General features: G+C 37.5%; 1 protein-coding gene and 1 long non-coding RNA gene across 7 annotated transcripts in view; one reads left to right on the top strand and one right to left on the bottom strand.

Moving 5' to 3' along the window:
• LOC129746975 (PHD finger protein 12) overlaps positions 1-27,327 on the top strand; it is a 141,071-nt gene that overhangs the window by 35,810 nt on the left and 77,934 nt on the right. The window lies entirely within an intron of this gene.
• LOC129747019 (uncharacterized) lies at positions 11,733-12,787 on the bottom strand. The gene is made up of 3 exons (XR_008737433.1): positions 12,443-12,787; positions 12,259-12,387; positions 11,733-12,192 (listed from the first exon to the last, which is right to left on the bottom strand). It is a non-coding gene; the product is annotated as an uncharacterized LOC129747019 (long non-coding RNA).

Genomic DNA, 27,327 nt, shown 5'->3' with positions numbered 1-27,327 from the left:
CAAAGGCTCGGGAATCGGCCACTACTTAGTGACAGATTGAAAATGTGGGCTAGCCCTGGCGATAAAGTGGATGAGCATCTTTTAAGGACAATCGATGGGATGCCATCGGGGCCGGGGTTGGTGGAGCATTTCAGGACAGAGCAGGCGGTTTCAACGGCAGCAGCAGTGATGGTTGGATGAGGCCCAATTGTATCTCGTAGTGGTACATTGGATGCAGCGGCGGAGATTTCAGCATCGCTTAAAGTTTCGTCGGTGAATACACTTTTAAAGTGAATTCGGAACAGGTCGCAAATATCCGAAGTAGTGCTGGCTTCGATGTCTGATATGAACATGGTGTTGGGAAGACCAGATTCATCTCGCTGTTTATTAACATGGTTCCAAAATTTTTTGGGGTTACTTTTCAAGTGGCATTGAATTTTCGCTTGGTGCGCCGCGAACAGAGTTTTATTTAGTGATTTGTATTTATGATTCAAAAAGCGATATCTACGCTTTGAGTAATTGTTTCGATGCTTAGTAAGCTTGTTTAGAGCAGAGCGTTTCGCAGTTTTGAGTTTCTTGAGAGCTGTGTTTGACCAAGGCGGATTGTTAGAAGGTCTAGAAGTTTTGATAGGCACAAACTGGTTGATGGCGTGTGCAATGATATTGGTGAAGGTTAGAGTAGCTGAATTAACGTTTTGTTTATCAAGAACTTCATTCCAAGCGATGGTTGATAAGAAAGCAATCATTGAGTCGTATTGTAGAGTTTATCCAATTTTTAGTTACAATTTCCTTAATAACTTTGTTCGTTTTATATATTCTATTCTAACCTTCCCATGCCGTTCGCAAAATTTTGAAGATTTTTTTTTCGCTTGTTTTGATTAGTAAATTGATTTCGTTCCCCTGGTTACGTATCTCGATCGATATTTATGATTTTAGATTCATTGTTTAGGTAATTTAACCAAGATTTTAAATATATAAAACTTAAATCGATTTGACTTAGCAGATGACCTATACCGTGACCGGCCCTAATTCTGCGCAGTCCCAAACTCTGCGCATTTTCATATTCAAACAGAAATATTTCAAGATGTTGTAAAACAAGCTAAATTTCTTCAGTTACTGTTTATCTTCAAATGCTTCCAATTATTTTGAAATCTGATGAATAGTTCGCGAGAAATGGAAAAAATAAAAAAAAATGTAGGAAGCAAACGTTGAAAAATAGCCGTTAGCAGTACAGTTTAAGTGTTAGGAAAAAAAAAAGATCAAATGAAACAGTATTGAACAGAATTTTCTCATTGGAAATGCCTTTACGCGAAAGATAAAATCATTCTGAACATGACTGTTTAAAATTTTTGAGAAAAAAAAGGTTTTTCAAATCAAGACAATGATTTTACCAATGCACAGAATTTGACGCCATCTGTTTACTGATGTTTCAAATGCGCAGAATGAAAAGCATAGGAGAGAACTGATGTTAAAGCTGCAAGGAATTGAATGCAGGGAGTTAGGAGACTTTTAATTACAAGTTTCTAATAAGTTTCATGAAGATTGGGTATCCGTAAAGTTGTTGGGTGTTCCTTAGGAATCTCTTCGAAACTGTATATTTTGTCGACAAAAAAAGAAAATCTTGATTTGCGTTCTCTATCGTGGTCGCGTCTTAATCGTTCAGTTCCAGCTTTTTTTTACAAGATGGAAATTTGACTTCAAACCATAACAGCCGGGTGTTTGCTGCCGTGTGTGGGCTCATCCCACTAAAACCACCTTGGGCTTCGTGTGCCAGATGTGCCCCTTGGTTTCACCCTATGACACTACATCAAGGGGTAGGCTGTGCTCATGCACTTATACATCTCACCCTTTTCCTCTTTCTCAATTTTGGTCTTTCTCCATTATCATCATTCTCCTTTTCCTCTATCGCCAACTTCAGACTGGTACGGGAGACCTCGAGACGTGTGCCGGTTAGGTAACGTTTTCATAGTAACTCATGCCCGTCACAGCATCCACTATCCCGGGGACCTCGAAACGTGTGCCGATTAGGTAACGCTTTCAAAGTAACTCGCGCCCGTCACAGCATCCACTCTCGCAGAATTTCTAACCATCAAGGCATGGTCGATTGAGAAACTACCAAGCTAGAATCCCGTCACGACCACCCCGAATGGTATCTCCGCTTCCTTTTACTGCAGGAAAGACCGTAGCTGAGTACGCGAGACCTTTTAAGTCCCACCACACGTAGATTAGGGTTATACCGCGCCCTAAGATCGCGTTGCTTTTGAATTGTAGTGTAATACGAGGCCCAAGACCTTCCGTTAGCTTCCCGATCAGGAGAGCATATCAAAATAAGAACCTCAACATATATCAACGAGATATTTATATCTTTTTCAGTTTGAATATTGTTCTCACAATTTTCGACTCTTAGTTTCTTGAATCTTGGTTATATCTTATTTTGATTGGCATTCTTGAATAGGATTGAACTCACTTTCAACGATAAAGCATTTGTTTCAAATTATTATAATATATTATAACCGTATCTTATTTTATATGCATATAAATTTCCATGAAACACGGACATCGAAGTCAACGGCCCAAACCGTATTGTAATGAGTTTCGCTCAGCAGATTCATAAAATTGAATCAAAATTTTTGGATATCAAAAATGGAGTATGATTTTAGCAAATAGTGTGGGTTACTGACACTAGAAATTTTTCTCGAAACACTCATATCTTGATAAGTTATAATTTTCATAGGATTCCCGATCAGGAGGGAAAACTAAATTATATCAAGATGAGATATTTTGATACTAATATTTTTCCTATCTTAATGAGTTATTATTCAGTACTCGTAGGATGTTAAAATATCTCAAATTATATAAAAAAATCTATGCGATCATAGCTAAATTATATCAATTTCAGATATGTTCCTTACAAGATTATATCTCGTTCGTATTCTTGTTTTCGTTCGAACGAATCAGAGCAGTTCGATCTTTCGAACATAGCTCGTTCGAACGAAATAGTGCATTCTCGTTTTCGATCGAACGTATTTTTTCTTACGGCTGCCAAACGCAAGTACAATCCTGCGAATCGTGAGCGTTTGGCAAAAAGTGTAGAAAAATTTAACAACGGTTGCAAAATTTCTAACTGGTGCAAATGAACCAATGTTTGTATGAGGTAGTTGTGGATTCAAAAGGTGAATTAAACTATGAAACGGAACGAATAAAACGTTCCGGTTTTCGACCGAACGTATTTTATCTGCGGTTTTCAAACGCAAGTCTGAACCTGCGAACTGTTGACGTTTTTAGGAAGGTGATTTTCAGATAAGTTGAAAAATAAAATTTTGTTGTTTGAAGTGAATTAAATATTAATTAAAAGAGAAGTAAAATTAAATGGTTTAGTTACAAAAATATTAATAACCATCGTAAAGTTATTAACACTTTCAAAAAATCGATTTTTTTATTTTTTTATCTTCTTATTGCAAAACATTTCTAGAATGTTGTGTCAAATTTTCAAGTCAATTGAAGCAAAACTGTAGAAATTATAGGCCTTTATCTCCTCCTATCTAATACTGCAAGAAAGCAAGAGCAGAAACTTCAAACGCGTTTTTCTCGAAAGCACATTTTTAAAGTCCGTGGACATCGTCATTTGAAAACTACTTATCCGATTCTTTTCAAATTTGGAACATATTTTCTACATATAAAATACCAGACCTCAACGTTTTTCTTTTTTTTTTTACTTTGGGGAGATTTTACAGGTGAAAAATGGCGGATTTTTTCGTGAAAAATCGTAGTTTTTACTTCAAACAGCCACAAAAATTAAAAAAAAAATTTAAGTTAAATAAAAACGTTGGGGTCCAGAAAAACATCTATTAAAAATATTTTGCTCTGATTTTTTGACTTCAGATGATTCTGTACTGAGATACAGTGTCCACCGCAAATCCTGTTTTCTAAAAGGCATCCTCGAAAGTGCTCCGTCACCGGCTCATTTTTTTATATTTTTCTATGAACAAATTACTAAATGTTCTTTTAACAATGCTTTGTATAGTGCAAAAAATTTGAATACATTTGTTTGAAAGAAAGCTCTAGAAAAAAATCGTGAAAATGGTGTTTTTTTATACCCTTTAGACGAACGGTAGTGGCTGTAAGGTAGAAAGTTTAATCGAAAATCTAAAGTGATAACGGGCATTGCAACTATTCAGATAATTTGACTGATAGTCTGAAATTGATCTGTGAGCGCTGTAAGTAGAAGATAGAGAATAACAAGAATGCGATAGTTAATGGATGTTTTGATATTTAGATTGTGAGTTAAATGCCGTTGAATCACTAGAAAGGAAATAGTTGATTGCCACCGAGACTACCGTAAGTTACAAAAAGCATTTTGACAAACCAAAAACTAAGTGTTTCATGTTTAGATTTAGTGACCCAAGTGCCCGACTGTTGACAGAAGTCATTCATCTCAGAGCTACCGACCGTAAGTGTTTATCTGAATGTTAAGTTTGTACTTTGTATGTAATTAGATTTGATGACTTTATTAGGGCCTAAAAGAGAGGAAGAAAGCCATCAGGAAATTAATCTAGAATGAAGGAGAAACTTTTAATGTAAGATAGCAAAATGTCGTATGTACTGTTCAATCTAATTGTTGTATTTATTGAACTACAAGGATTCGTTTTTGCCTGAGCCTGAGAATTCCGAGAGCAACATTCTCAAAGATTAAAAATATAAATATTTCCTACGATGGCGGAGAACTACAAATACAGCTGCTGTGAGGAGGATTCTGATTTTGGTGCAAGCGTGCGGTGCAATCGATGTGGAGAATGGTATCATTTTTCTTGTGTGAATGTGCAAGATAGTGTGTCAGAAACTATTCGGTATTGCGTTAAATGTATACGGGCTGAGCCTTCGATTTTAGAATCGTTTGCATCCGCGGGGAAAACAAGAACTCGACGAGGTCCGCCGCGTGCATGCAAAGAGAAAAACAACAGAATGGGTAGATCAAAAGTTCATCCAAAGGAGTTGCAAGTAGGTCAGGTGCAAGTAGCTCCAGATGGTCAGGTTAGGCAAGAAAAACAGTCAAATGATAATACTGGAACCACAAATGAAGAAACGGGTGCGATTAGGAAATCACTGTCACCTTTCCCTAACTCTAATGTTCCCGTAAATGTATCGCGCTGTGATGATAAAAAAGTGTTTGCAGTACAAGAAGTGGAGAAAGCAGATCGTCGAAAGCTTCGGTACGTGAAAAGGCAAAACGTGAACTACAGCGGTTACAGGAAGAAAGTATGCAACGGATGCGAGAAGAAGACATCGAGCGAAAGTTGTTGGAGCATGAACTAAAAAAGGTCAGGCTGGAAAAGGAGTTCATGGAACGTAGGCACGCACAAGAAAGACTGGCGGAAGAGGAAACGGATCCTGAAAGCGAATGTGAAGATGGTGAGCAGTACAACTTTCAAAAAAAGGTTGAAGACTGGCAGAAAGATTCTGAAGCTGGACCAAATGAAGTTAATCAACGAAAACAGTCAACGCTTAAAGGAGAAAGTCAGCAAAAAGCCCAACCTGAGCCCGAAATCGCTTCTGGTGGAAATGCTATGCCTGAAATAAGCAGTGTAGTTTCGCATTCCGTAAGAGAAACGATCGAAAATACTTCAAAACCCAGAGCCGGTCCAACTCAACTGCAGATAGCGGCAAGTCCAAAAACTTTGCCAAAGTTTTCTGGACGACCCGAAGAATGGTCCATGTTTATCAGTGAATACGAACAAGCGAATATATCCTGTGGTTTCAGCGATTCTGAGAATTTGATGCGTTTACGTAAGGCGTTGACTGGAAAGGCGTTTGCAGCGGTACGAAATCTTCTGCTTGTTCCAGAAAACGTTCAAAGTATCATTCAAAAACTACGCAGACGATTTGGAAACCCCGAGATTCTTTCTACGATGTTGGCAAATCGTATACAGTTGCTTGCGGGACCCAGCTCGGAGGATTTGGAGTCGGTGATTGAGTTTGGAAGTGCTGTAGAAGAGTTCACTCAGCCTCTGAAGGTGACTAACTTAACAGACCATCTTAGAAACCCCATTTTAATGAAACGGCTGATACAGAAACTACCAGCAAGTTGCGCCATGCAGTGGGTAGAATACAAACGCAAACGGATAGTGGTTGATTTGGAAGTGTTTGGCGATTTTATGGAGGAGCTTGTCGATAAGGCCTTGGAAGTAACCTATGAGCGTTGTGGAGACGAAGACACAGCAAGAGGAAAACGTCGCGAGAAAAATTTAGTGAAGGGTTTCGTTAACGTAATAGATATTGATGAGCATCAATGTTGTACCTGTAGCCAACAAGAGCCCGTAATTGTACCTCAGGCTGGAACTGCGGGGAGTCGAAGTTTTGCTCCGTCTAGGAGTTGTTCAGTTTGTAGATCTACCGGGCATTTGCGCCGCAATTGCGACGAGTTCAGAGCCATGAACTTGCAGGATCGGTGGAACACGGTGCAGCGTTTGGGATTGTGTTCGCTGTGTCTGTACAATCATAATGGGAAATATTGCCTGGCTAAACGGAGATGCGGTATAAATCAGTGTGAACAGAGACATCACCCACTTCTTCATTGGGACACGAGAATCACCGCACCTCAGCTGATTGCAAGTTGTAACGGTCATCGACAGTCAGTCATATTTCGGATGATTCCTGTTAAAATTTACAGCATCGACAAACAATAAGAAGCACTAGCCCTTATCGATGAAGGATCATCAGTATCACTAATCCTGGATGAAATAGCAAAAGAGCTAGGTGCTATACTAGACATCGAGCCGCTAAGAATGAGTTGGACAAACGGTATGAGCACGGTGGAAAACCTGTCCGCTAAAATCAACCTACAAATCTCAGCTTTCAATTATGTAAGACGGTTTAATCTGATGGATGTTAGAACGGTGCGAAAATTAGATTTACCAACGCAAAGTTTGGACAGCAGTTCGATACGGGAAAGGTTTGCACACCTGCGAGATATCGCCATTCCAAGTTATGAGTCAACGAAGGCAAAGTTGTTAATCGGAATCAACAATATACACCTTATCGCACCCCTTCAATCCCGAGTAGGAGAATTGGGCGAACCGGTAGCAATACAGTGTCAACTTGGGTGGAGTTTGTATGGACCAAGACCAGATATAGTCGCGAATGTTCATTTCTTGGGACATCATCGTTCTTGCTCTGAGTGTAATAGAATTGACCGAGAGATGAATGAAAATTTGAAAGAGTATTTTAGTATTGAAGCAGTCGGAATATCACCAGTGCCACTGGAAACGAACGAAGAGCGTCGAGCACGTGAAATTTTGGACCGTACAACGAATCGTGTAGGTGATCGATACGAATCTGGACTTCTGTGGAAAACAGATGATATTTCGTTCCCGGAGAGCTATCAGATGTCACTGAAAAGCGCCAACAGCTTAGAGCGTCGAATGAATAAGCATCCTGGAGTTCGTGAAGCTATAGTGAAACAGTTACAGGAGTACTTAGAAAAGGGATACGCTCATAAAATCACGGATGAAGAACTCCGGAACACGCCACCTGAGAAAACATGATATTTGCCATTGAATTTTGTCATCAATCCGAAGAAAGAAGGAAAAATTCGGCTTGTTTGGGACGCAGCAGCGAAGGTGCTTGAACGATTTCCTCCTAAAAGGACCCGATATGGTATCGTGTTTGCCGTTGGTAATAAGTGGTTTCAGAGAAAGACAGGTTGCATTCGGAGGTGATATTCGTGAAATGTTTTACCAGGTGCGAGTAAGACCAGAAGACCGACAAGCTCAAAGATTCTTGTTTCGGATAGATGCCTATAAGGATCCCCAAATATTTGTGATGGATGTTGTAATATCTGGCGCGAGCTGTTCCCCTTGCACATCGCAGTTTGTAAAAAATATTAATGCACGAGAGCATGCTGTGCGGTATCCGAAAGCAGCGAAAGCTATCATTGAGAAACATTTTGTCGATGACTATTTTGATAGTGTTGATACAGAATCGGAAGCAATACAACTGGCAAAGGAAGTCGAAAAGGTGCACGCGGCAGGCGGGTTTGAAATCAGAAACTGGATGAGCAATTCTCCAGCAGTCTTGAAGGCGCTTTGCTCTGTGTCTGAAGAACGTGTGCTGGGCGTAAGTTGGAACGCCGTGAAATATGTTTTTGTTTTCTCGACGGATATGCGAGCAGATCTCCATCCATATATAATGGAAGGCGCTTGGCCGACGAAACGGATTGCTTTGAGGTGCATTATGAGCATGTTTGATCCCCAGCAATTTCTGGCGCCATTATTAATTCACGGTCGGATAATAATGCAAGATGTTTGGCGAAGCGGTATTGAATGGGATCAGCGGTTGCAGGAGGAGCAATATAATAAATGGTTGCGTTGGACAAATTTATTCCCGTTAATAGAAAACATTCAAGTACCTCGTTGTTATCTAGGCAATTTGGACTCGACAGCATATACAAGTGTGCAATTACACGTGTTTGCAGATGCGGGTGAAGACGCGTATGGTTCGGTTGCGTATTTCAGATTTGTGTCAAATGGAATGATTCACTGCGCGTTTGTCGAAGCCAAAGCAAAGGTTGCTCCACTGCAGCATATGTCAATCCCTAGGAAGGAATTACAAGCAGCGGCGCTAGGTGCACGTCTTGCGAAAAGCATTCGCCAAAATCATTCATTCTCGGTAGCTACTGTTTCTGCTGACTGACTGTGGACTGTGGACTGACTCGAAGGCAGTATATTCATGGGTACGATCTGAGCATATGAAATACAAAGAGTTTGTTGCTCATCGTGTTGGTCAGATATTGAGTGTAACTGATCCAGAAGACTGGCGGTGGGTATCGACAAAAAACAACGCAGCAGAAGATCTTCCGAAAGCAGATGGTTCAAGGGTCCTGAGTTTTTGTACCAACCGGAAGATAAATGGCCGGAACAAGATCAAATACCCGTTGTTATTGAGGAAGAAGAACGAGCTCATATTTTATAACACACTATAGCATTTCCTGAAAGTTTGGGTCGAGTGAAGCACATATCAAGGTGGATTGTTTTAGTACGCGTAGTACCCACAATGTATCGTTTCGCCTCAAATTGCAGGCTTCGCTCAAAAAAGGAAGCAATATAAGCACTCCCACCAATTGCAATTGTCGCACAAAAAGCACCGCGGATTCCAGGAGTCGTTATCCCTCTACGACAAGAGGAGTACCTAAAAGCGGAGAATTGTTTGTGGAGTGAAGCGCAACGAGACGAGTATGCAGATGAAGTCGCAATACTTTTGAGAAATCTCTCTTTACCGAAGGAACAACAACAACATTTGGAACGATCTAGTAAGCTCTACAATGAATCGCCATTTCTAGATGACAGCGAAGTTCTACGAGTAGGAGGCAGAACGGAATTGGCAGAATTCGCTAGTTACGACACCAAGTATCCAATCATACTTCCCAAAACGCACCTTATTACAGAAAAACTAGTTGAATAGTATCACCAACAGGCAAATCATAGTAGCAGAGAAACGGTTGTCAACGAACTTCGTCAACGATTCTATATTGGGAGAGTAAGAGCCGTCGTAGAGAAAGTCATAAGGGAGTGTCAATGGTGTAAGGTACACAAGGCGAAACTCGTTCTCCCCAAAATGGCTCCTTTACCAAAACAGCGAATGGCCTTGGGCGTAGACCCCTTCTCTTACGTGGGTATAGACTACTTTGGACCATTGGAAGTTTCGATTGGAAGACGTCGTGAGAAACGCTGGGTAGCTTTGTTTACGTGCATGATGACAAGAGCTGTCCACCTGGAAGTTGCACATTAGACTGAGTCGATTTGGGGTCATTTTCGAATTTCTCAAACCCTGGGGTCTCAAAAGCTTCGTTTTGGTCCAAAACTCATCCATAATTTTTTGCAGAATTTTTAAGTAACGTTTACATGAGTAAATTTGGACTTTTAGGTTTGTATGGGAAAATTGAATATTTTGTACTGAAAAATGTTCATCATTTTTGTTTCTTCTGTGCAACCGAGCCAGTTGGTGGTTTTTGTGCCAATTTATAAAATTCCTAAAGGAAATTTTTCGCTGAACAACTTTGTCGAAGACCGTAAATTCGTATCTTATTAGACAAAAAAGTTATTAGCTGTTTAACAGGGGTATGTCTTTTGGCATTGATAAACAATAAATTCAATAGACACCACTGTTATGTGCCTTGCGAGGTATTGCATGACTACTTTTCATGCAATACTTCGCGGGGCACAAGCAGTGGTGTCAATTGAATTTATTGTTTATCAATGCCAAAAGACATACCCCTGTTAAACAGCTAATAACTTTTTTGTCTAATAAGATACGAATTTACCGTCTTCGACAAAATTGTTCATCGGAAAATTTCCTTTGAAGAATTTATAAATTGGCACAAAAACCATTAGTTGGCTCGGTTGCACAGAAGAAACAAAAATGATGTTGATTTTTCAGTACAAAATATTCAATTTTCCCATACAAACCTAAAAGTCCAAATTTACTCATGTAAACATCACTTAAAAATTCTGCGAAAAATCATGAATGAGTTTTGGACCAAAACGAAGCTTTTGAGACCCCAGGGTTTGAGAAATTCGAAAATGACCCCAAATCGACTCAGTCTATTGCACATAGTTTGAGCACCGAATCTTTTAAGATGGCTATCCGGAGATTTATTAAGAGAAGAAGAAGTCCCATAGAAATTTTTTCAGACAACGGGACGAATTTTGTTGGAGCGAGTAGGGAGTTGGCTGCCGAGATTCGGAGAATTAACGGAGATTGCGCTGATACATTCACGAGCTCTAAAACGAAATGGACATTTAATCCACCAGCAGCACCACACATGGGTGGAGTATGGGAGCGCATGGTTCGATGTGTTAAGGAAGCACTAAACACATTGGTAGATGGTGGCAAATTAACAGACGAAATATTAAACACAGCGTTAGTTGAGGCAGAGGATTTGATAAACTCCAGACCACTTACGTATGTGTCAAATAACGTCAGGGATGATCCGGAAGCTCTCACTCCAAACCATTTTCTGAAAGGATCTGCTGCAGAATGTCTACCACCCCGGAGCGCATCCCAGCAAGCGGATGCCTTACGCAGTAAATATTGTCGCGCACAGCAGTTGGCTGATAAGTTTTGGTTGAGATGGCAGAAAGAATACTTCCCGAGCTTGAACAAGCGAACCAAATGGTTTGATGATACCAGACAAATATCTGTAGGAGATTTGGTGTTTGTTCAAGAGGAGAACAGACACGAAAGAGGAATCGTTGAAGAGGTGAGGTCAACATCGGCATCGATGGAAGAATCCGTTCTGTAATCGTAAAAGTAAATGGCAAAAGGAAGCTAAGACCAGTGTCAAAACTGGCCGTACTTGAGGTTGAGAATAGTAACACCAGCAGTAATCAATAGAGAGGATAACTACAGGGTTTACGGGTGGGGGTATGTTGTACGCAGTTTTGACCACTGTGTTGTGACGGTCAGAGAAAGTGAAAAGAAATGATGATGAGAGTGAGAAGAACGTAAACAAATAATGAAATTGAATTATGCGCGGTAATGATAAATAAATACATTGGTGAGAAAAATATGTTAGCAGCTTTCCAGCAAGTATTGGCACCATTTTGATAATATTGTGAAGACGAACGGTACTGGCTGTAAGGTAGAAAGTTTAATCGAAAATCTAAAGTGATAACGGACATTGCAACTATTCAGATAATTTGACTGATAGTCTGAAATTGATCTGCACTGAACAAAATCCGGCTATAAGGTTTATTGGGAATTTTAGTGTTTTCGCACTAAAGGAAAATCCAATACATTTTACCAGTAGAGGATAGATTGATTTTATAAGAATTTCCAATGATTTCTAACTCGAGCCATAATGATAAAATTTATTATTCAGGGTAGTGAAATGAATCAATGCAATGTTATATGCTCGTATTTTGTTTTCTTTAGTTATTGTTTTTTCAATTTTTCAAGTTGTATTGTTTATAGCAGCTTGTTGGCGAATGTGATAAGATCAGTGTGGCAATATAAGCTTTAAAATTAAATTTAAATTTTCTGTATTTTAAGATGCAATACAAAAACTCCTTGAAAATCGTTCGTACGTAGGGCGTAGATTGTTTCGGTCTCGGGACTTTTTCTGCCCCAGCTTCATCACAGCTATCTATGTACATTCCCGGGGGAACAAATTCTGAGCCAGCTGTACGGTAGCTTAGGTCCAAAGGAATCCTTTTCAATCTGAAAAAAGCAAAGCAATTTGTGAGAACTATTTATCTAACTCTAGCCAGAAAATTTCTTATTCACCTCCAGTTCCGTTTCAGCTTAAATTTTTCAATCTAGAATTGCTGGAACCGGAAGAGCTTCGATCTCTGCCTCATCTTTTTTCGAGATCGGTCGTTCGTGTGCTTTCTGTTAGGGGGTGATCGATGATGTCTGAAATCATTTTTTTTTCACAAAAATGCACAAGTTAATTTATTTAAAAAATTACCTTTAGTAAATTGCAGCACAGATAAAATGGTATGAACTATGAAGACTTTTTCGGACAGGATAATCCAACTGTCGCCCAAGTGTCCCAACAATAAATGATGAAGGTGGTTTTCCAAATTCTTGCACCTAGTCTCCCAGCGGGGAGCAGTTTTTTAAACAATTCTTGATGTTCCATCTGTCCAACAGAAGACGTATTATATCCTAAACATGAATTTCAAAGAATTTCAATCATTTGAATGAGGTACTAAATATTTAACTTACCGATTGAATAGCACACAAACTGAAAAATAACGACCTTATAGAACACTGAATTGATGAATATCCATCCTGTGAGATGTACTTCAAAATAGTAAAATGTATTGGACATTTTTGTATTCGATACTTATTATAACCCGCTGTTGAGATTCATTGGAATTTATTTTATTTTATACTGGATTTATCAGTAGCTCCTATTACATATTGAACTTTGAGTTATATTGGATTGACCCTTTAAATTTTATTGGCAGATTTTGTTCAGAATTTATAGGAACTTCTTGTATTTGATACTGGTTATAACAAGCTGCTGAGATTCATTGGAATTTCCTATAATTTTTAATGGATATATCAATAGCTCCTATTGCACACTGTACTTTAAGATTTATTAGGTTGACCCTTTAAACTTTATTGCCAGATTTGGTTCAGTGTGTGAGCGCTGTAAGATGAAGATACACAGAAAAAAATGTTGACTATTACGTGTCACTGAAACTGCAACCTTTAAAATAAATCAACCTGTAATTAACATGACCTGTAATTTTAAATTGTTTTCCTTAAAAGTTAACGAAGATTCATTTAGTATTACAGCAAATATCCTGTAAAAAAGTTGTACTCTAAGAATTAAATATCACGTACACGTAATTTGTTTTTCGACCTGTAAAACTACGGTAAATGTCCTGCTCCTTTTTGTTACAGGACATTTGCGTAATTTTACAGGAAATAATTTTTGCTGTGTATGCACCGAAGACATGCTGGCTGATTCGTTGACTAAGCTTCTCGGAGCAAATTTTCCGAGATGATGGGGCTAGTTAGCGGCTAGGAGTGTACAAGATGCGGTGCGAGTGGAGATCAAGGAGGAGTGTTGAGTGGATCTGCCCCTCGACACCGCAACAAATGAACACAAACTGGCTGCACTTGATGCATTGTTGGAGAGATTGCGTCATCCTTCTCATTTCTTCATTTCGTTCCCAACCTTTGTAATTTTAAGTGTTAAGAGTTTTTCGTAATTCCTCCGGTTTATTACTACATAATTATTCGAACCACCATCCATAACTGGCTATTATTATGTACATTAGACTAGTTCACTTTTTTGCTTTTTTCACTGATCACAACGTCACTCACACGGTTTGATCCTCATTCATTTTCAAACACTCTGGCCAAATTTGAGCCCATTTGAGTAAGTTTCCAGCGTGCGCAAGGAGTTTTATTGAAAAAAGTCCATTTCTCTGGAAAATTTTCGTAGATGTGTTCTAGCAAGCTGTTGTTTATATAAAATGATAGTTTTTTAAAGCATGGTGATTGGTATGCCAAGCATCTGTATGGACCTGTTTGAGATAATTGACTAAATAAAACCGAAAAAATTTAAAAATTCATAAACCACAAACTTGTACAGAAAATTTACTTACAAGTTTAGAGCCTCAAATCAATAGTAAACAGAAAAAAATATTTTCGATATAAACAGTGCTAGCAAAGTTATTCAAATATCTATGCAACAAATTTGATTTGATAAAAGATTTTACATTCAAGTTTTCTCCCCACTTTTTTGTGTACAAGTCTCCCCGCTTGCGCGCGTTGAATCGACCGATAGAGTAGTACAATCTAATTCTGCCTGACTCAAATTTGAAGGAAAACAATTTAAAATTCGCCAAAACTGGGGAAACTCAAATTTTGATTAGAACGGCACAACTCAGATATGAATAATAGGGGTTTTCGCGAATTTTGAGTTGTTTTCAATCAGGCATTTTTAACCCTCATCCGCATTAGGGTGTCATTTTGACACCATTGCAAGTTTGAAGGCTTGAAACTTTTTTCAGAAGCTTCAAAATACAAAAATTTCTTGGGGCCCCTAAATGAATTCAAAAGTTCTTCAATATTGCATCTTTACTTTTTTTATGGACGAACCCTGGAAGCCTGGACAAAAAACTCCCTTTTCCTTGTTTTGGTGTCATTTTGACACCACAAAAGTAAAATCTATTTAAGTCGTTTGAATTATTATGAACTTCATATAAAACTTACATCAAAAGAAACCTTGTAGTGTCAGTAAAATATGTTTAGAACATTATATACAGCTAAAGTTACAAGTTTTCTCGTTATTCAGCATGAAAGAAAAAAAAATCCGAAAAAACATGCCTCATGAAAACTGCTGTAGTTTATGAACTACAGCAGTTTTCTTGAGGCATTACACGTCCAAAAAAATATTTGCCTTATGTAGATATATGAAAGCTGAAGTTAATGCCTACATCATGAAGACAAGAAATATTTTTTAATTTTTTTTTTAATGAAATGGTCACAAAAAGTTCAAAAAGTGGTCTAAAAAACCTACTTTTCATTCGATTGCTAGTAAATACTGTTTGAGCGATGGTAGAGTTTTAGAAAAAATATGACAACAAACTTTATTAAAATTCTAACATTTTGCACGACACGCATCATTATTTCGTCTGTCGGCTTCGCTCTCTGCCCGAATCACCACCCACCGTACCTACTCAGAGAGCAAACAAACACGTTTTGCTGGACGCGGTGCTTGTGGTTCTAGAAATTCAGGAATGATTTTACGTTTATAATTTTCATATTTTTGTGAAATCTCACAGCGTGATTTGTTGCACCTCACTAGAATGTAGATTAAATTAGCTTTCCAATAAATATATACTTTTGATTTGTCCAAACAAAGTAAAAGCACTGAAAATCCGGGTACAACCTGACGGTGGACCACAAAAACAGATGAAATTTCAAATTGTAAAAAAATTGCGCAAAGTAGTGAATTTTGAAAAATTCCAGTAATTTCAATTTTTGTTACATCAAAAATCTAAAGACAGCAAAATGTTAGAATTTTAATAAAGTTTGTTGTCATATTTTTTTCTAAAACTCTACCATCGCTCAAACAGTATTTACTAGCAATCGAATGAAAAGTAGGTTTTTTAGACCACTTTTTTGAACTTTTTGTGACCATTTCATTAAAAAAAATTTAAAAAAATATTTCTTGTCTTCATGATGTAGGCATTAACTTCAGCTTTCATATGCATATTTTTTTGAACGTGTAATATATGAACTACAGCAGTTTTCATGAGGCATGTTTTTTCGGATTTTTTTTTCTTTCATGCTGAATAACGAGAAAACTTGTAACTTTCGCTGTATAAAGCTTAGTTCTTTTAGAAATGGGACACTTTCATTTGCTAATAGCTCGTTAACTAGTTATTGGATTTTAAAAATTTTAACAACATTTTGTTGCCTGTAAAAAGTACTATTTGACCAATTTTTTCCAAAATTTAAAATTTATGCGTTTTTGAGATATGTACGATGCAAGAGAAAAAGAAAAAAATAATTTTGCACAGTTTCCTTTAAAATTCGTCATTATCAAATTGATAGCTGACAAAACCGTTGATTATTCAAAGAATTACTGAGTTTTTGTGGTGGATAAGTATGCAAACACTGTCAATAATGTCCACAAAGTTCAAATCAAGCAATGGAGTGAAGCAGATGATCGGCAACAACGGTTAAGGATCATCAAGGAATGCAAGTCTCATACCAGCATTTTTAATTTTCAATAAACGAAAAACCAAGGGTAGATCGCTGATATGTCCAAAACAATTTTCTCCGATAAGCTGAAAGTGTTGCCTAGTGATGACTCATTAAAATCCAACCTCAAACAACCATTTTTTGATAGTTCCAAAGCTCTTAAGCTGTAAAACCGGTACCGAAAAAAAAACGTTCAAAAATGTGGTCAAAAATAATCAAATTTGTTCATTTCGAAACAACTGTATCCACTAAAATGCTTCCAGTTTCCAGTTTCCAGAGAAGTATTGGACCAAAAAGTATCAGAAATTGAAGAAGGAAGGTGAAGCCACCTAAAATATAGATTTTACGAAGTGTAAGTTGGAGAAACTGATCAATACCATGACTAAACAAAGTGTGCGCCGGCCAATGAGAGATACCAAGAATAAAGTAGAAATTTCTTTAACAAAAAACGGTAAATATTTTTTTTCAAATTTTTTCATGAAAGATCATAACATTGCCTTCTTTTTCTTCATAGAAAGTATTTCGTTCAAACGAATGGTTTTTGAGATACAGGCATTCGTAACTGTCCCATTTCTAAAAGGACTAAGCTTTATAATGTTCTAAACATATTTTACTGACATTACAAGGTTTCTTTTGATGTAAGTTTTGTTCAAATCGGTCTAACACGTCAAAAGTTATAATGATTTGAGCTTGTGGTGTCAAATTGACACCACAAGTGCTGATTAGGGTAATGAAATCTAATGCGAATGAGGGTTAAGCAGCATTTGAACGGTCTGAGCCAAAACAACTCAGAATTTTTAAAATTTGAACACGGTTTGGAAAGGGATTATATTTTTGAAAGAAATAAATAGAAATTTCGGATTCAATTTAGTCTAATGAAACAAATGCGTGAATATGCTGTTTGTTTTAATTTCCTGGCATATATGCTTGTTTGTTTTGTTGTCAAAAGATGAGGACTGTTGAACAGGGTTGGCATAATTCAACGTCATTAGTCAAATGGTCCGTCAAACTCATTTGACTGTTCCTTAACGACCAGTCACTTCGTTTGGCAGTCATTCATTCCCCAGTCATTTGAAGCTATAATAATAACCTACACAGTAAACGAAAATTACCGAATTCGGTAATTTATTTTACAGAACTAGTTCTGTAATTCGAAAATTTTCGGTAATCCATCCATCTGACGTCTTGTTTTTACCGAGTTCGGTAAATCGAGTTTTGATTTACCGATGTTCGTTTATTTTTATGTAAACAAAACTCTTTGCAAAAAATTTTCGGTAAAAAAACATCGAAAACTGTAAATCAGTGTCGCTGTCAGCACAAAAGTCAAATTTTGATGTGTCTTTTTCATTTTGTCGTGTGCGCGCGCGAGCCATTTTAAAAACTTTAGTTTCGCCCGTTGTAAACATAGTGTTTGTGTGAAATTGAAAATTGTATTGTTTCGGGAAACGTAATTTTGTCGCTGGGCGGTAGTTGGACCTGGAAGCAATAAAATCGTCGTACCATTACTACTAAAATCAGCTCCATCGAGAACCGTCTTAGTTGCAGCAAAAGCGACATCGTAGAGTCGCAGAAGTGCCCCACTGAGTCGAGCTTGATCCCGCTGCATTTCTGCTTTTTCTGGGATCACAGTACTAACGGACCGGTACCGGAAAGTCAGGAAAAGAAAGGGGTAAATGAATGCAGCATTCAGGTGAGTGAACGCTATTTAGAATTATTTTTAATAATGTGTAATTAATGTTTCTTAACATTGTTTCATTTTCAGACCAACACGGTTGATTGCAGTCTTTGCAATAAATAAATTCTCAAATAAAGAAATCTTCAATAAATTTATCATGTATTTTCTTTTCTTCTCTTCTGAAAATTCTCACGACTGTTAGTGAACTTTATGTCGAATATGGATAAGCAAAAAAGTTATATGAGGTAAACTGAAAACTGCAAAATTTTCGGTAATTTTGACTGAAACCCATAAAACGTTCGATTATTTCAGCTTTTGATGCACAGCGCATAACACAAGAGGATTCGAGTATCCCGAAGACACTTCAAGCAAGAAATCTCAATTCTGAGGAACACAGATGGACATAGAAGGTCGAATCTATGTTTTTGCCTAAAGCGATGTATTAATATCGCACGGCGTTCAACGTGAGGGGACACGGGCTAAAACATTTTTTCCAGAAGACACTTGCACTTTACGCACAAACATCGATTTGACTGAGTCTCTAACGACCATATGATTCCTTAGAATTGAAATTTCTTGCTTGAAGTATCCTCTGAAAACTCGAATCATCTCGCGTTATGCGCTTTGCATCATGTGCTGAATTTACCGAACGTATTACGGATTTCGTTAGAAATTACCGAAAATTTTACAATTTCGGTAATATTTACAGAAATTTCGGTAAAAACTACCGATATTTCGTTAAAAGTTACCGGTTCTTCGGTAAATATTATCGAGCTTTTACAGTTTTTCGGTAAAAAAAATTACGGTTTTTCGGTAAAATTTATAGATATTTCGAAAGTAATTACAGTTTTTTCGGTAATAATTTTAGGTATTTCGGTAAAATCTCGGTAATAATTGCAGACATTTCGTTTCAACAATACCGGTTATTCGGTAATATAACGAGATATCACGTTGACAACTGTCAATAATTTGACAGATGATCAGCCGAGTTACGGTATTTTTTTTACCGAAAAAGGTCTGTAACATTTGACAGCTGTCACATCTCTGCCATGAAAAAAATACCGAACGGTTTACCGATTTACACATGTTAGGATTTCGGTAAAAAAATTACCGAACTCGGTAAAAAATTACCGAACTCGGTAATTTTCGTTTACTGTGTGTGTACACAGTAAACCACGAGTACTGTGTACACAGTAAACGAAAATTACCGAGTTCGGTAATTTTTTTACCGAAATCCTAACATGTGTAACTCGGTAAACCGTTCGGTAATTTTTTCATGACAGAGAAGTGATAGCTGTCAAATATTACAGATCTTTTTCGGTAAAAAAAACCGAAACTCGGCTGATCATATCTAAGATCAACTGTCAAAATTTTGACAGTTGTCAACGTGACAGCTCGTTATTTAACCGAACAACCGGTATTGTTGAACCGAAATGCCTGCAATTATTACCGAGAGGCCGAAAATTATTGCCCGAAAAACTATAAACGCTCGGTAATATATACCAAAAAAAACCATTAGAGTTTACAGAAACACCTGTAATTATTACCGAAATACCTAAAAATATTACCGAAAAATCTGTAAATATTACCGAAATACTGTAATGTTTTTACCAGAAAACTGCAAAAATTCGGTCATATTTACCGAACAACCGGTAGGTTTTACCGAAATACCTGTAATTATTACCGTAATATCAGTAATTATTACCGAAATACCGGTTAGTTTTACCGAACAATTGGTAGTTTTAATTTTACAGTTTTCGGTAAAAATTACCAAAAACTCTAATTCTGTAGTTTCTGGTAGAATATTACCGACGAAATAACAGTTTTCGGTAGCAATTTACCGATAATGTTGGTAATGTCGGTAATAATTAAAGGTATATTAATTATTATCGACATAACCAACATTATCGGTAAATTGTTACCGAAAACTGTTATTTCATCGGTAATATTCTATCAGAAACTACAGAATTACAGTTTTGGGTAATTTATACCGAAACTGTAAAACTTTTGGTCTTATTATTATTGTAGAGCTCGGGGCACGTCCGAAGTAACTTTTTTTCGCTGAGGCGCCTCCTGTAATCGAATGATCATCGTTATTCGGCTATCCAGGATTTTGTTAAATAAAAACATCAAGTTTTATTTCCTTTGGTACAATTATTAACTTCACGGAATTGCATTCCGCGACCGGAGAAGTTTCGCATCTGCTATGATAATTTCAGCCACCAACGCCTGCTACAATAAGTCGAGAGTCCATTCCTCACGGTGCGCCGGAAGCTTTATAAGCGGCCCACTTTCCGCCGACGGAATCAAATTTCCCTGCTGTTACACGGGAGCCACCAATTTTCTCGGCTTTGTTGTTCCCTTCGTTCCGGATGGAAGCGATTTTAGCTGCTGTTGTTTTCGGGGTCATTCATAAAATAAAGGAAAAAACTGTTAAAAAATAATTTAATTTCTTCTGAAAGACGGACTTACCGACCGAGCTGTGCTGTTGGGCCTATTGTTGCCGTTGTTGCATAAACAGATTGCTTCGGGGACGGTTTTTCACAATCCGATGTTGAGACCTGCTGCTCCTTCGCTGCTGATCACCGAAAAAGAAACTTTTCAAAAATGGCGACGATAGCTTGGATATTATTAGCATCGCGCTCGAGCACACTGCAAACTCAGGACCATTTATTACGATTGCAAGAGTGAGAGGGAATAGAAAATCTGCCACATAAAGACAAACTAAATTTGAAGTTTGTCTTGACAGCGAAGCTGTTTTCAGTATCACTTTACAGTTTTCGGCGATTTTTACCGAAAATAAATTGCAAAAAGATTTGTTTACATTTAAATAAACGTTAATTGTAAACCGATTAACGAGGTTCGATAAAAACAAAACGTCAGATGAATCAATTTCCGAAATTTTTCGATTTACAGAACTAATTCTGTAAAATAAATTACCGAATTCGGTGATTTTGATTTACTGTGTAGTCAAGCAATTGCATTCAAACGACCGATGACGAAAAAGAAACGCATTTATTATTATTGTTACTCCTGCCAGCAAGCCGAAGGCTGATGTCATGCTGAAGCAACTAGCAACGCAACGCAACGCAACGTTCCAATAAGATTGCGTTGCGTTGCATTGGTATGTCATGCTGGCGCGACCTGTCACTTTGAAATTCCCTACAAATCATCACTTTTCTACATCTGATAATGCTTTGAATCGTCTCCTTTCCTTCCGGAGCCATCAAAAACTCATCAAATCACGACCCGGATTGCAAGAATGCCGAAATTTGAACCGACAAAATTCCTTGTTTTTTTTGCCGGAACTAAGAATTCATGAAAATTTTCTCGCCGATTAAGATAGTTTTTAGTTTATCATCACAAGTTCGGACAGATCTTCGTACTATTGTGCTTAAAACCCGGAATCACTGCTTCAAATCGAGAAAAAACAATGTTCCTATTGGATTTCCTACTAGTCGCGCTACTAAACACATTGGCATCAGATTGGTCGCGCTACACAAAGCGACCAGTATGACAGGTCTGCGCGATTTCCATGGAGATCAAATGAGAGCTGGTTAGTCGTGTGAACGTTGCGTTGTAGGTCGCGTTGCTAGTTGCTTCAGCATGACATCAGCCGAAGACGACCGAAGACGAAAAAGAAACGCAGTTATTATTATTTTATTATTGTTGCTCCTGCCAGCAAGCTCGTTTTCAGTTTTTTATTGCTATTGTTGCTCTCTGCCAGCAAGTCGTTCAATTAGTTGTACCTGCCGCAAGCAGCCGTAGGAGCAGTGTAGGAGCTTCGCCAGTCGCATGACGGAGAAATGTTGATTGTTGTCGTGCTTTATCCGTCATGCGAGTAGTGAGGCTCCGTCAATTGAGTAAGGTGCCGGTCGTTTGATGAAAAAAAACTAATCGGTTCAAGCGTGACGGGCGAAATTTACCAACCCTGCTGTTGAATTATTGAAGCGATGCATTCATTTTGCGCTGGACCGACGGAATCGTCTAGCGTAATTTTTTGAATTAAATCCTCAACCGGGCGGGCGAGTGTGACCATACAGCATTTCCAGTTGATCTGAAGCCGACAATGTTGATCCAAATTGATGCACCGAAGGAAGCAACAGAAAGCAAACGTTCTTCTGCTCTCCGTTTTTCGGGCAGCTGTTCCCGCAGAGCTGGAACCTTTTTTGTGTGGATGTTCTGCTGCCGGATGCGGTTCAAAAATCAAGAATTCTGACCCAAGTCGAACTTTCAGGCACCATGACACTTGTTACCAGTTCAAATTGGAGGGATATTGCTGTTAAAAACGGACAATTGTTAAAACTATCTAACATTGCAATAAACAAGACTTTTACCTGAAAAAACCCGTTGATCACTTCCTCTTATTTATGTCTTTCAGTTGCAAAATGTTTTTTCTTTGTGTTTTCAAATTGCTCTGAGTAGTTTTAATTGATTTTGCTCGAAAAAGTGCGCGTCTTTGCTGAATCCCGGGTTTTTAAACTCGCTAAATGAAAACAACTCAGAATTTTAATGGATTCCAACTCAGTTGTTTTCATCTTCATACATGCCCAAGTAACCATAAGCACTAAAATCTAGCATCAACTCTGCTCTAGCGTCAGCTATAGAGCTTGATTGTGTGCATCATTTAAGCTCTGTGAGCCAGGTTTGGCGAAATTAACTGCTGCATTAGTGCAGAAACTGATATAACCCTATAAAAGCACTGTTATAGCATTGGTTGATGCTACAGCGTTGGCGGGCAAAATGCTGGGAAAATGCAAATGGCGTTCGAATGAGGTTGGACCAAGCGAAAAAAAATTATTTTGGATTTTTGTTTGGTTCATTTTTTTGCCATGATACTAAATTTGTAATTATTTTTATATTCGCTTATGCATATTGAGGAGATCTCTCGGATTGAATTTTCTACATGATATTTTTTTTTTTCAGCTGAAAATGACCTGGAATCGAACTCATGACAATGTGGCTCTGACATTTGACATTGACTCTGCCTGTGAACCTATCAGGTCCGCGTTATATCTTTGAAAAAAAAAAGACCTATTTGAATCAAATTTCTAGCAACCGGTGCCCTGAATTTGCATTGATTCAGCATCAATCAATGCTAATGTGCTTTGGCCCAATGCCACTGTAGTGCTTACATAGTGCTTAAAAGCATTAAAGCAAGCTTGTGTGATGCCAATTTAATGTTTAGAAAATATAGCATTTGTTATTCTGATTAAGAGCAATGTTGCATTTCAAAAGCATTGTGCAAAGCTGATAGAATGCAAGTTGCATTTCAAAAGAGTGGTATAATTCTAACATGATGCAGCATAGCACTCGAAGGGCTGTTGTAATGCAAAATTGCACTTGATGTGCTGATATAGTGTAATTTAGCCTTTGAATGCTGGTGTAAAGCTATAAAAATGCTAAGCTTTAGTGCTTATGGTTACTTGGGTGGTGCGATCCATTAACCGAAATTATTCAGTCTCTGAATAATCTAAAATTACCGTGTAGGCAATCATTTCAGATGCCACGTTTTGCAGGTTGCATCAAGGAATATTTAAATAAGGTAGTGCCGAGAGCCATATTGGATTTTTTTGTGACGTTACAAAAACGATTGTATCGAAAATTTATATGAGAATGGTAAGAATTTCAAAGAAAAACACGTTTTAGAACGAAAGTAAATAAATAAAATTGATTATGTTGTAAAGCCTATATTTCCCCAAGTAACCATAAGCACTAAAGCTTTGCATTTGTATAGCTTTACACCAGCATTCAAAGGCTAAATTACACTATATCAGCACATCAAGTGCAATTTTGCATTACAACAGCCCTTCGAGTGCTATGCTGCATCATGTTAGAATTATACCACTCTTTTAAAATGCAACTTGCATTCTATCAGCTTTGCACAATGCTTTTGAAATGCAACATTGCTCTAAATCAGAATAACAAATGCTATATTTTCTAAGCATTAAATTGGCATCACACAAGCTTGCTTTAATGCTTTTAAGCACTACAGTGGCATTAGGTCAAAGCACATTAGCATTGATCGATGCTGAATCAATGCAAATTCAGGGCACCGGTTGCTAGAAATTTGATTCAAATAGGTCTTTTTTTTCAAAGATTTAACGCGGACCTGATAGGTTCACAGGCAGAGTCAATGTCAAATGTCAGAGCCACATATGGCATGAGTTCGATTCCAGGTCATTTTCAGCTGAAAAATAAAAAAAATATCATGTAGAAAATTCAATCCGAGAGATCTCCTCAATATGCATAAGCGAATATAAAAATAATTACAAATTTAGTATCATGGCCGAAAAATGAACCAAACAAAAATCCAAAATAATTTTTTTTTCGCATGGTCGAACCTCATTCGAACGCCATTTGCATTTTCCCAGCATTTTGCCCGCCAACGCTGTAGCATCAACCAATGCTATAACAGTGCTTTTATAGGGTTATACCAGTTTCTGCACTAATGCAGCAGTTAATTTCGCCAAACCTGGCTCACAGAGCTAAAATGATGCACACAATCAAGCACTACAGCTGACGCTAGAGCAGAGTTGATGCTAGATTTTAGTGCTTATGGTTACTTGGGTCTCTATGATATTAAGTTTGGTCCTTTGAAGATTGCATTAGGTTTTTTTGAATTTATTAATGAATGTAATGTCGCCTTGCAGCTTTAAACCTGCAAAAATGAATAAAAAATCAGATTTAAAAAGGTCTAGCTGGTTGATTTTAAGTGTTCATCTGATTGTCATGATTTTAATCCAACCGGTTTACCATATACAATTTTTATTTAGAACAATTAACATCAATAAATGATTGTTAACTCAGTTTACTAAAATGCCTATAAATGATTGTGGTTTTGTATAAAAAATTGTGTTTTGATCACTTTATTGTAATGAGGACCTTTAACTGCATTGACTTGATCATTTTTATGGAAGACTTTGAAATAATTTTAAAGTTTTGCTAATTTCAGTGGGGAAAACCCACCATTTTTTCTAACTTCGATGGTCTTTTATAGAAAAATTATTCGAAAATGCAACTTTTTTGTACCGATCTTGAAGACCAAGAATCCTTCTACATTAACATGTTTTCAAAGTGGAAAATTTCCAGCAGATTCTTCGAACTATCAACGGAAAAGAAAAGTTTCCTAGTAAATTAACCGATTTTTCGTGATTTTGACGTCTCAGTCTGTACCAATACTAGAGCAGGGCTGCCTTGGCACTACCTTCTTTAAATATTCCTTGAGGTTGCATAATGTTAAAACTTGAGGGCTGTCCCAACGGTAGATGCAAAAAACGGTTTTCGACCACGCTAAAACATATCGGCTGGCACCGGTGGCGTAAATTGCTGTTTTAGCACAGTTTTCGATTTCAAAATTCCCAACAGTTATACGCCTTTGTTCCAAATTCATGCAAATTTGGAACAGGATTTCAAAATATACGACAGACCGATTTAGTTCACGGTGAGAAATTTTTAGCCAACAATGATTTCTTTCACACATGTTTGGGTAACATTGGGTGTGATAATAATTTCTTTTCTAGATATTATTTGATTTTTTTTTCGCTTCAACCAACCTATACGTAACATAAATTGAGAATAAATGTTAATAAAACACATATCAAGTATAAATAATAGATGTCATATTGGCCCTTATTCTGCGCCGCGCGTGACGTGATGATAATTGAGTCACCCAAGTCACCCTATTCCAGCAGTCGGTTTAGGTGAGAAACGTCACTTCGGATGAACTTTGTGAGTTCTTACCCTATAATCGTAGTCACCGTGGGTGAGAATTGTCGCATTCGGGTGACGATTTTAGGTGAGGATTGTCGGTATGGATTTAGGTACCGACTAGGTAAAATTTTAACAGAAATTCATGTCAAAAGAGATTTTAAATGATAAAAGGGATACGACAACCTTAGCACTGAACGAAAAAGCTTGTTTTATTAGTTTTCAACCTCATTTGAAGCTTTTAAAATTGAAATTAAAAAAGTGCAATCAAAAACGGATTCTGGGTTTTGCATTTTGCAATCGGAATATTAATATGCAAATTCGATTGAATTTTATCTAAAATCTGAACCTGGAATGTTAATTGGAATCTGCAGCTAGGGCCTTGATTTTAGTATCGAAATTCCAATCCAAAAATTATCTTGTTTAATAAAATTGAATATGATGTAAACAATAACAGTTAATTGATTGCATTCAGCAAGTTCTTTAAAAAGTGTCTCCATGAAACCGACTTATGGACTTATGGTTAAGTTAATTGAACAAACACATTGAATCATTTTACTTGATCTTTATTTGTATCAGATTCAAATCATGTTCCATTAATCCAATATTATAGGGCACCATTTCCCGTTTGTTTGGATAACGTGCCACTATTAACCCTACCCTTTTTCGGAACACATTCCCGTCGCTGGGGGAAGCCGTCACTTAAATCTCAGATCACATACATACATCGGTATTTTCGGTCTCATTAAAGATTCGGTTTTAAATCCCACAGATCGTCTTTTTAATCGTCACCACCGGTATCTTCTTCCGCCGTATAAAGAACGAAAGAATTCCATCGAAAAGCGCAAGACGAACCTGAACACCGATGATACGGCTCATTGTTTCCATAGCCAAAACGATAATCACTAAAATAACCTGTTTTCCTCATTTCGGGAAACCTAAAATATTAATTATTAAAAATTATTATCGATTAAAAGAAGTAACTTATTTTTCCAACCTGAAATAGCTGCTAAGGTTGTCGCAGATACTTGGAAGCCTTTTTGCGCACCGGTTTGTGAGACAGCAGTCGCCCTTGCATGTTGTTCGAATTTTTGTTGCTCCAGTTTGATGCTGTTTCTGAAATCCGGACTGGGCTGGAATTTCCAACTTTTGTAGCCAAATTTGTCCTTTTTTTCAACTTGATCAGCTTGCTAACACCGTACAATCCGATAATTGTCCAAGACAGGGCACAATTTTCACTCGTTGTTTTTAAATTCAATTTTCAAAAACCGAATCGTAAACACCGGCACAACACAATCAGAGCAAATTTCGCCATTATGCTAGATGGGTTCATCCAGTCACTCAGCTCGGAATGAGTATCTGTCACTTGCTCTCACCTCACTTAAACCGACTGTCGGAATAAGGTGACAAGAGTCGAGTGACGGTGGGGTGACTCGCCAACTGTCACGTCACTCGCGGCGCAGAATAAGGGCCATTATTCTCGATTTTATAAATAATAAGAAGCTTTTCATTAGGGCTCGACGAATTAGTTAATCCAGTCAGCGTTCTAAAATTTGAAAAAAAAAAATAAACGAAAAGAAAATTTTAATACTTTTTCGATGAGGTAAAATAAATGTTTATTGTTATTGTTAATGTTGAGAGATTTTTAGTTTCGTATGGATTGCTCGGAGTTTTCGTCAATATCAGCATATATCAGCATTTCTGTATGCATACATAAATTTGCAAATAGTGAAACT

The sequence above is a fragment of the Uranotaenia lowii genome, chromosome 1 (genome assembly GCF_029784155.1).
Source record: "Uranotaenia lowii strain MFRU-FL chromosome 1, ASM2978415v1, whole genome shotgun sequence".
NCBI lineage: Eukaryota > Metazoa > Arthropoda > Insecta > Diptera > Culicidae > Uranotaenia > Uranotaenia lowii.
This window is presented reverse-complemented; position numbering and strand designations above follow the sequence as displayed.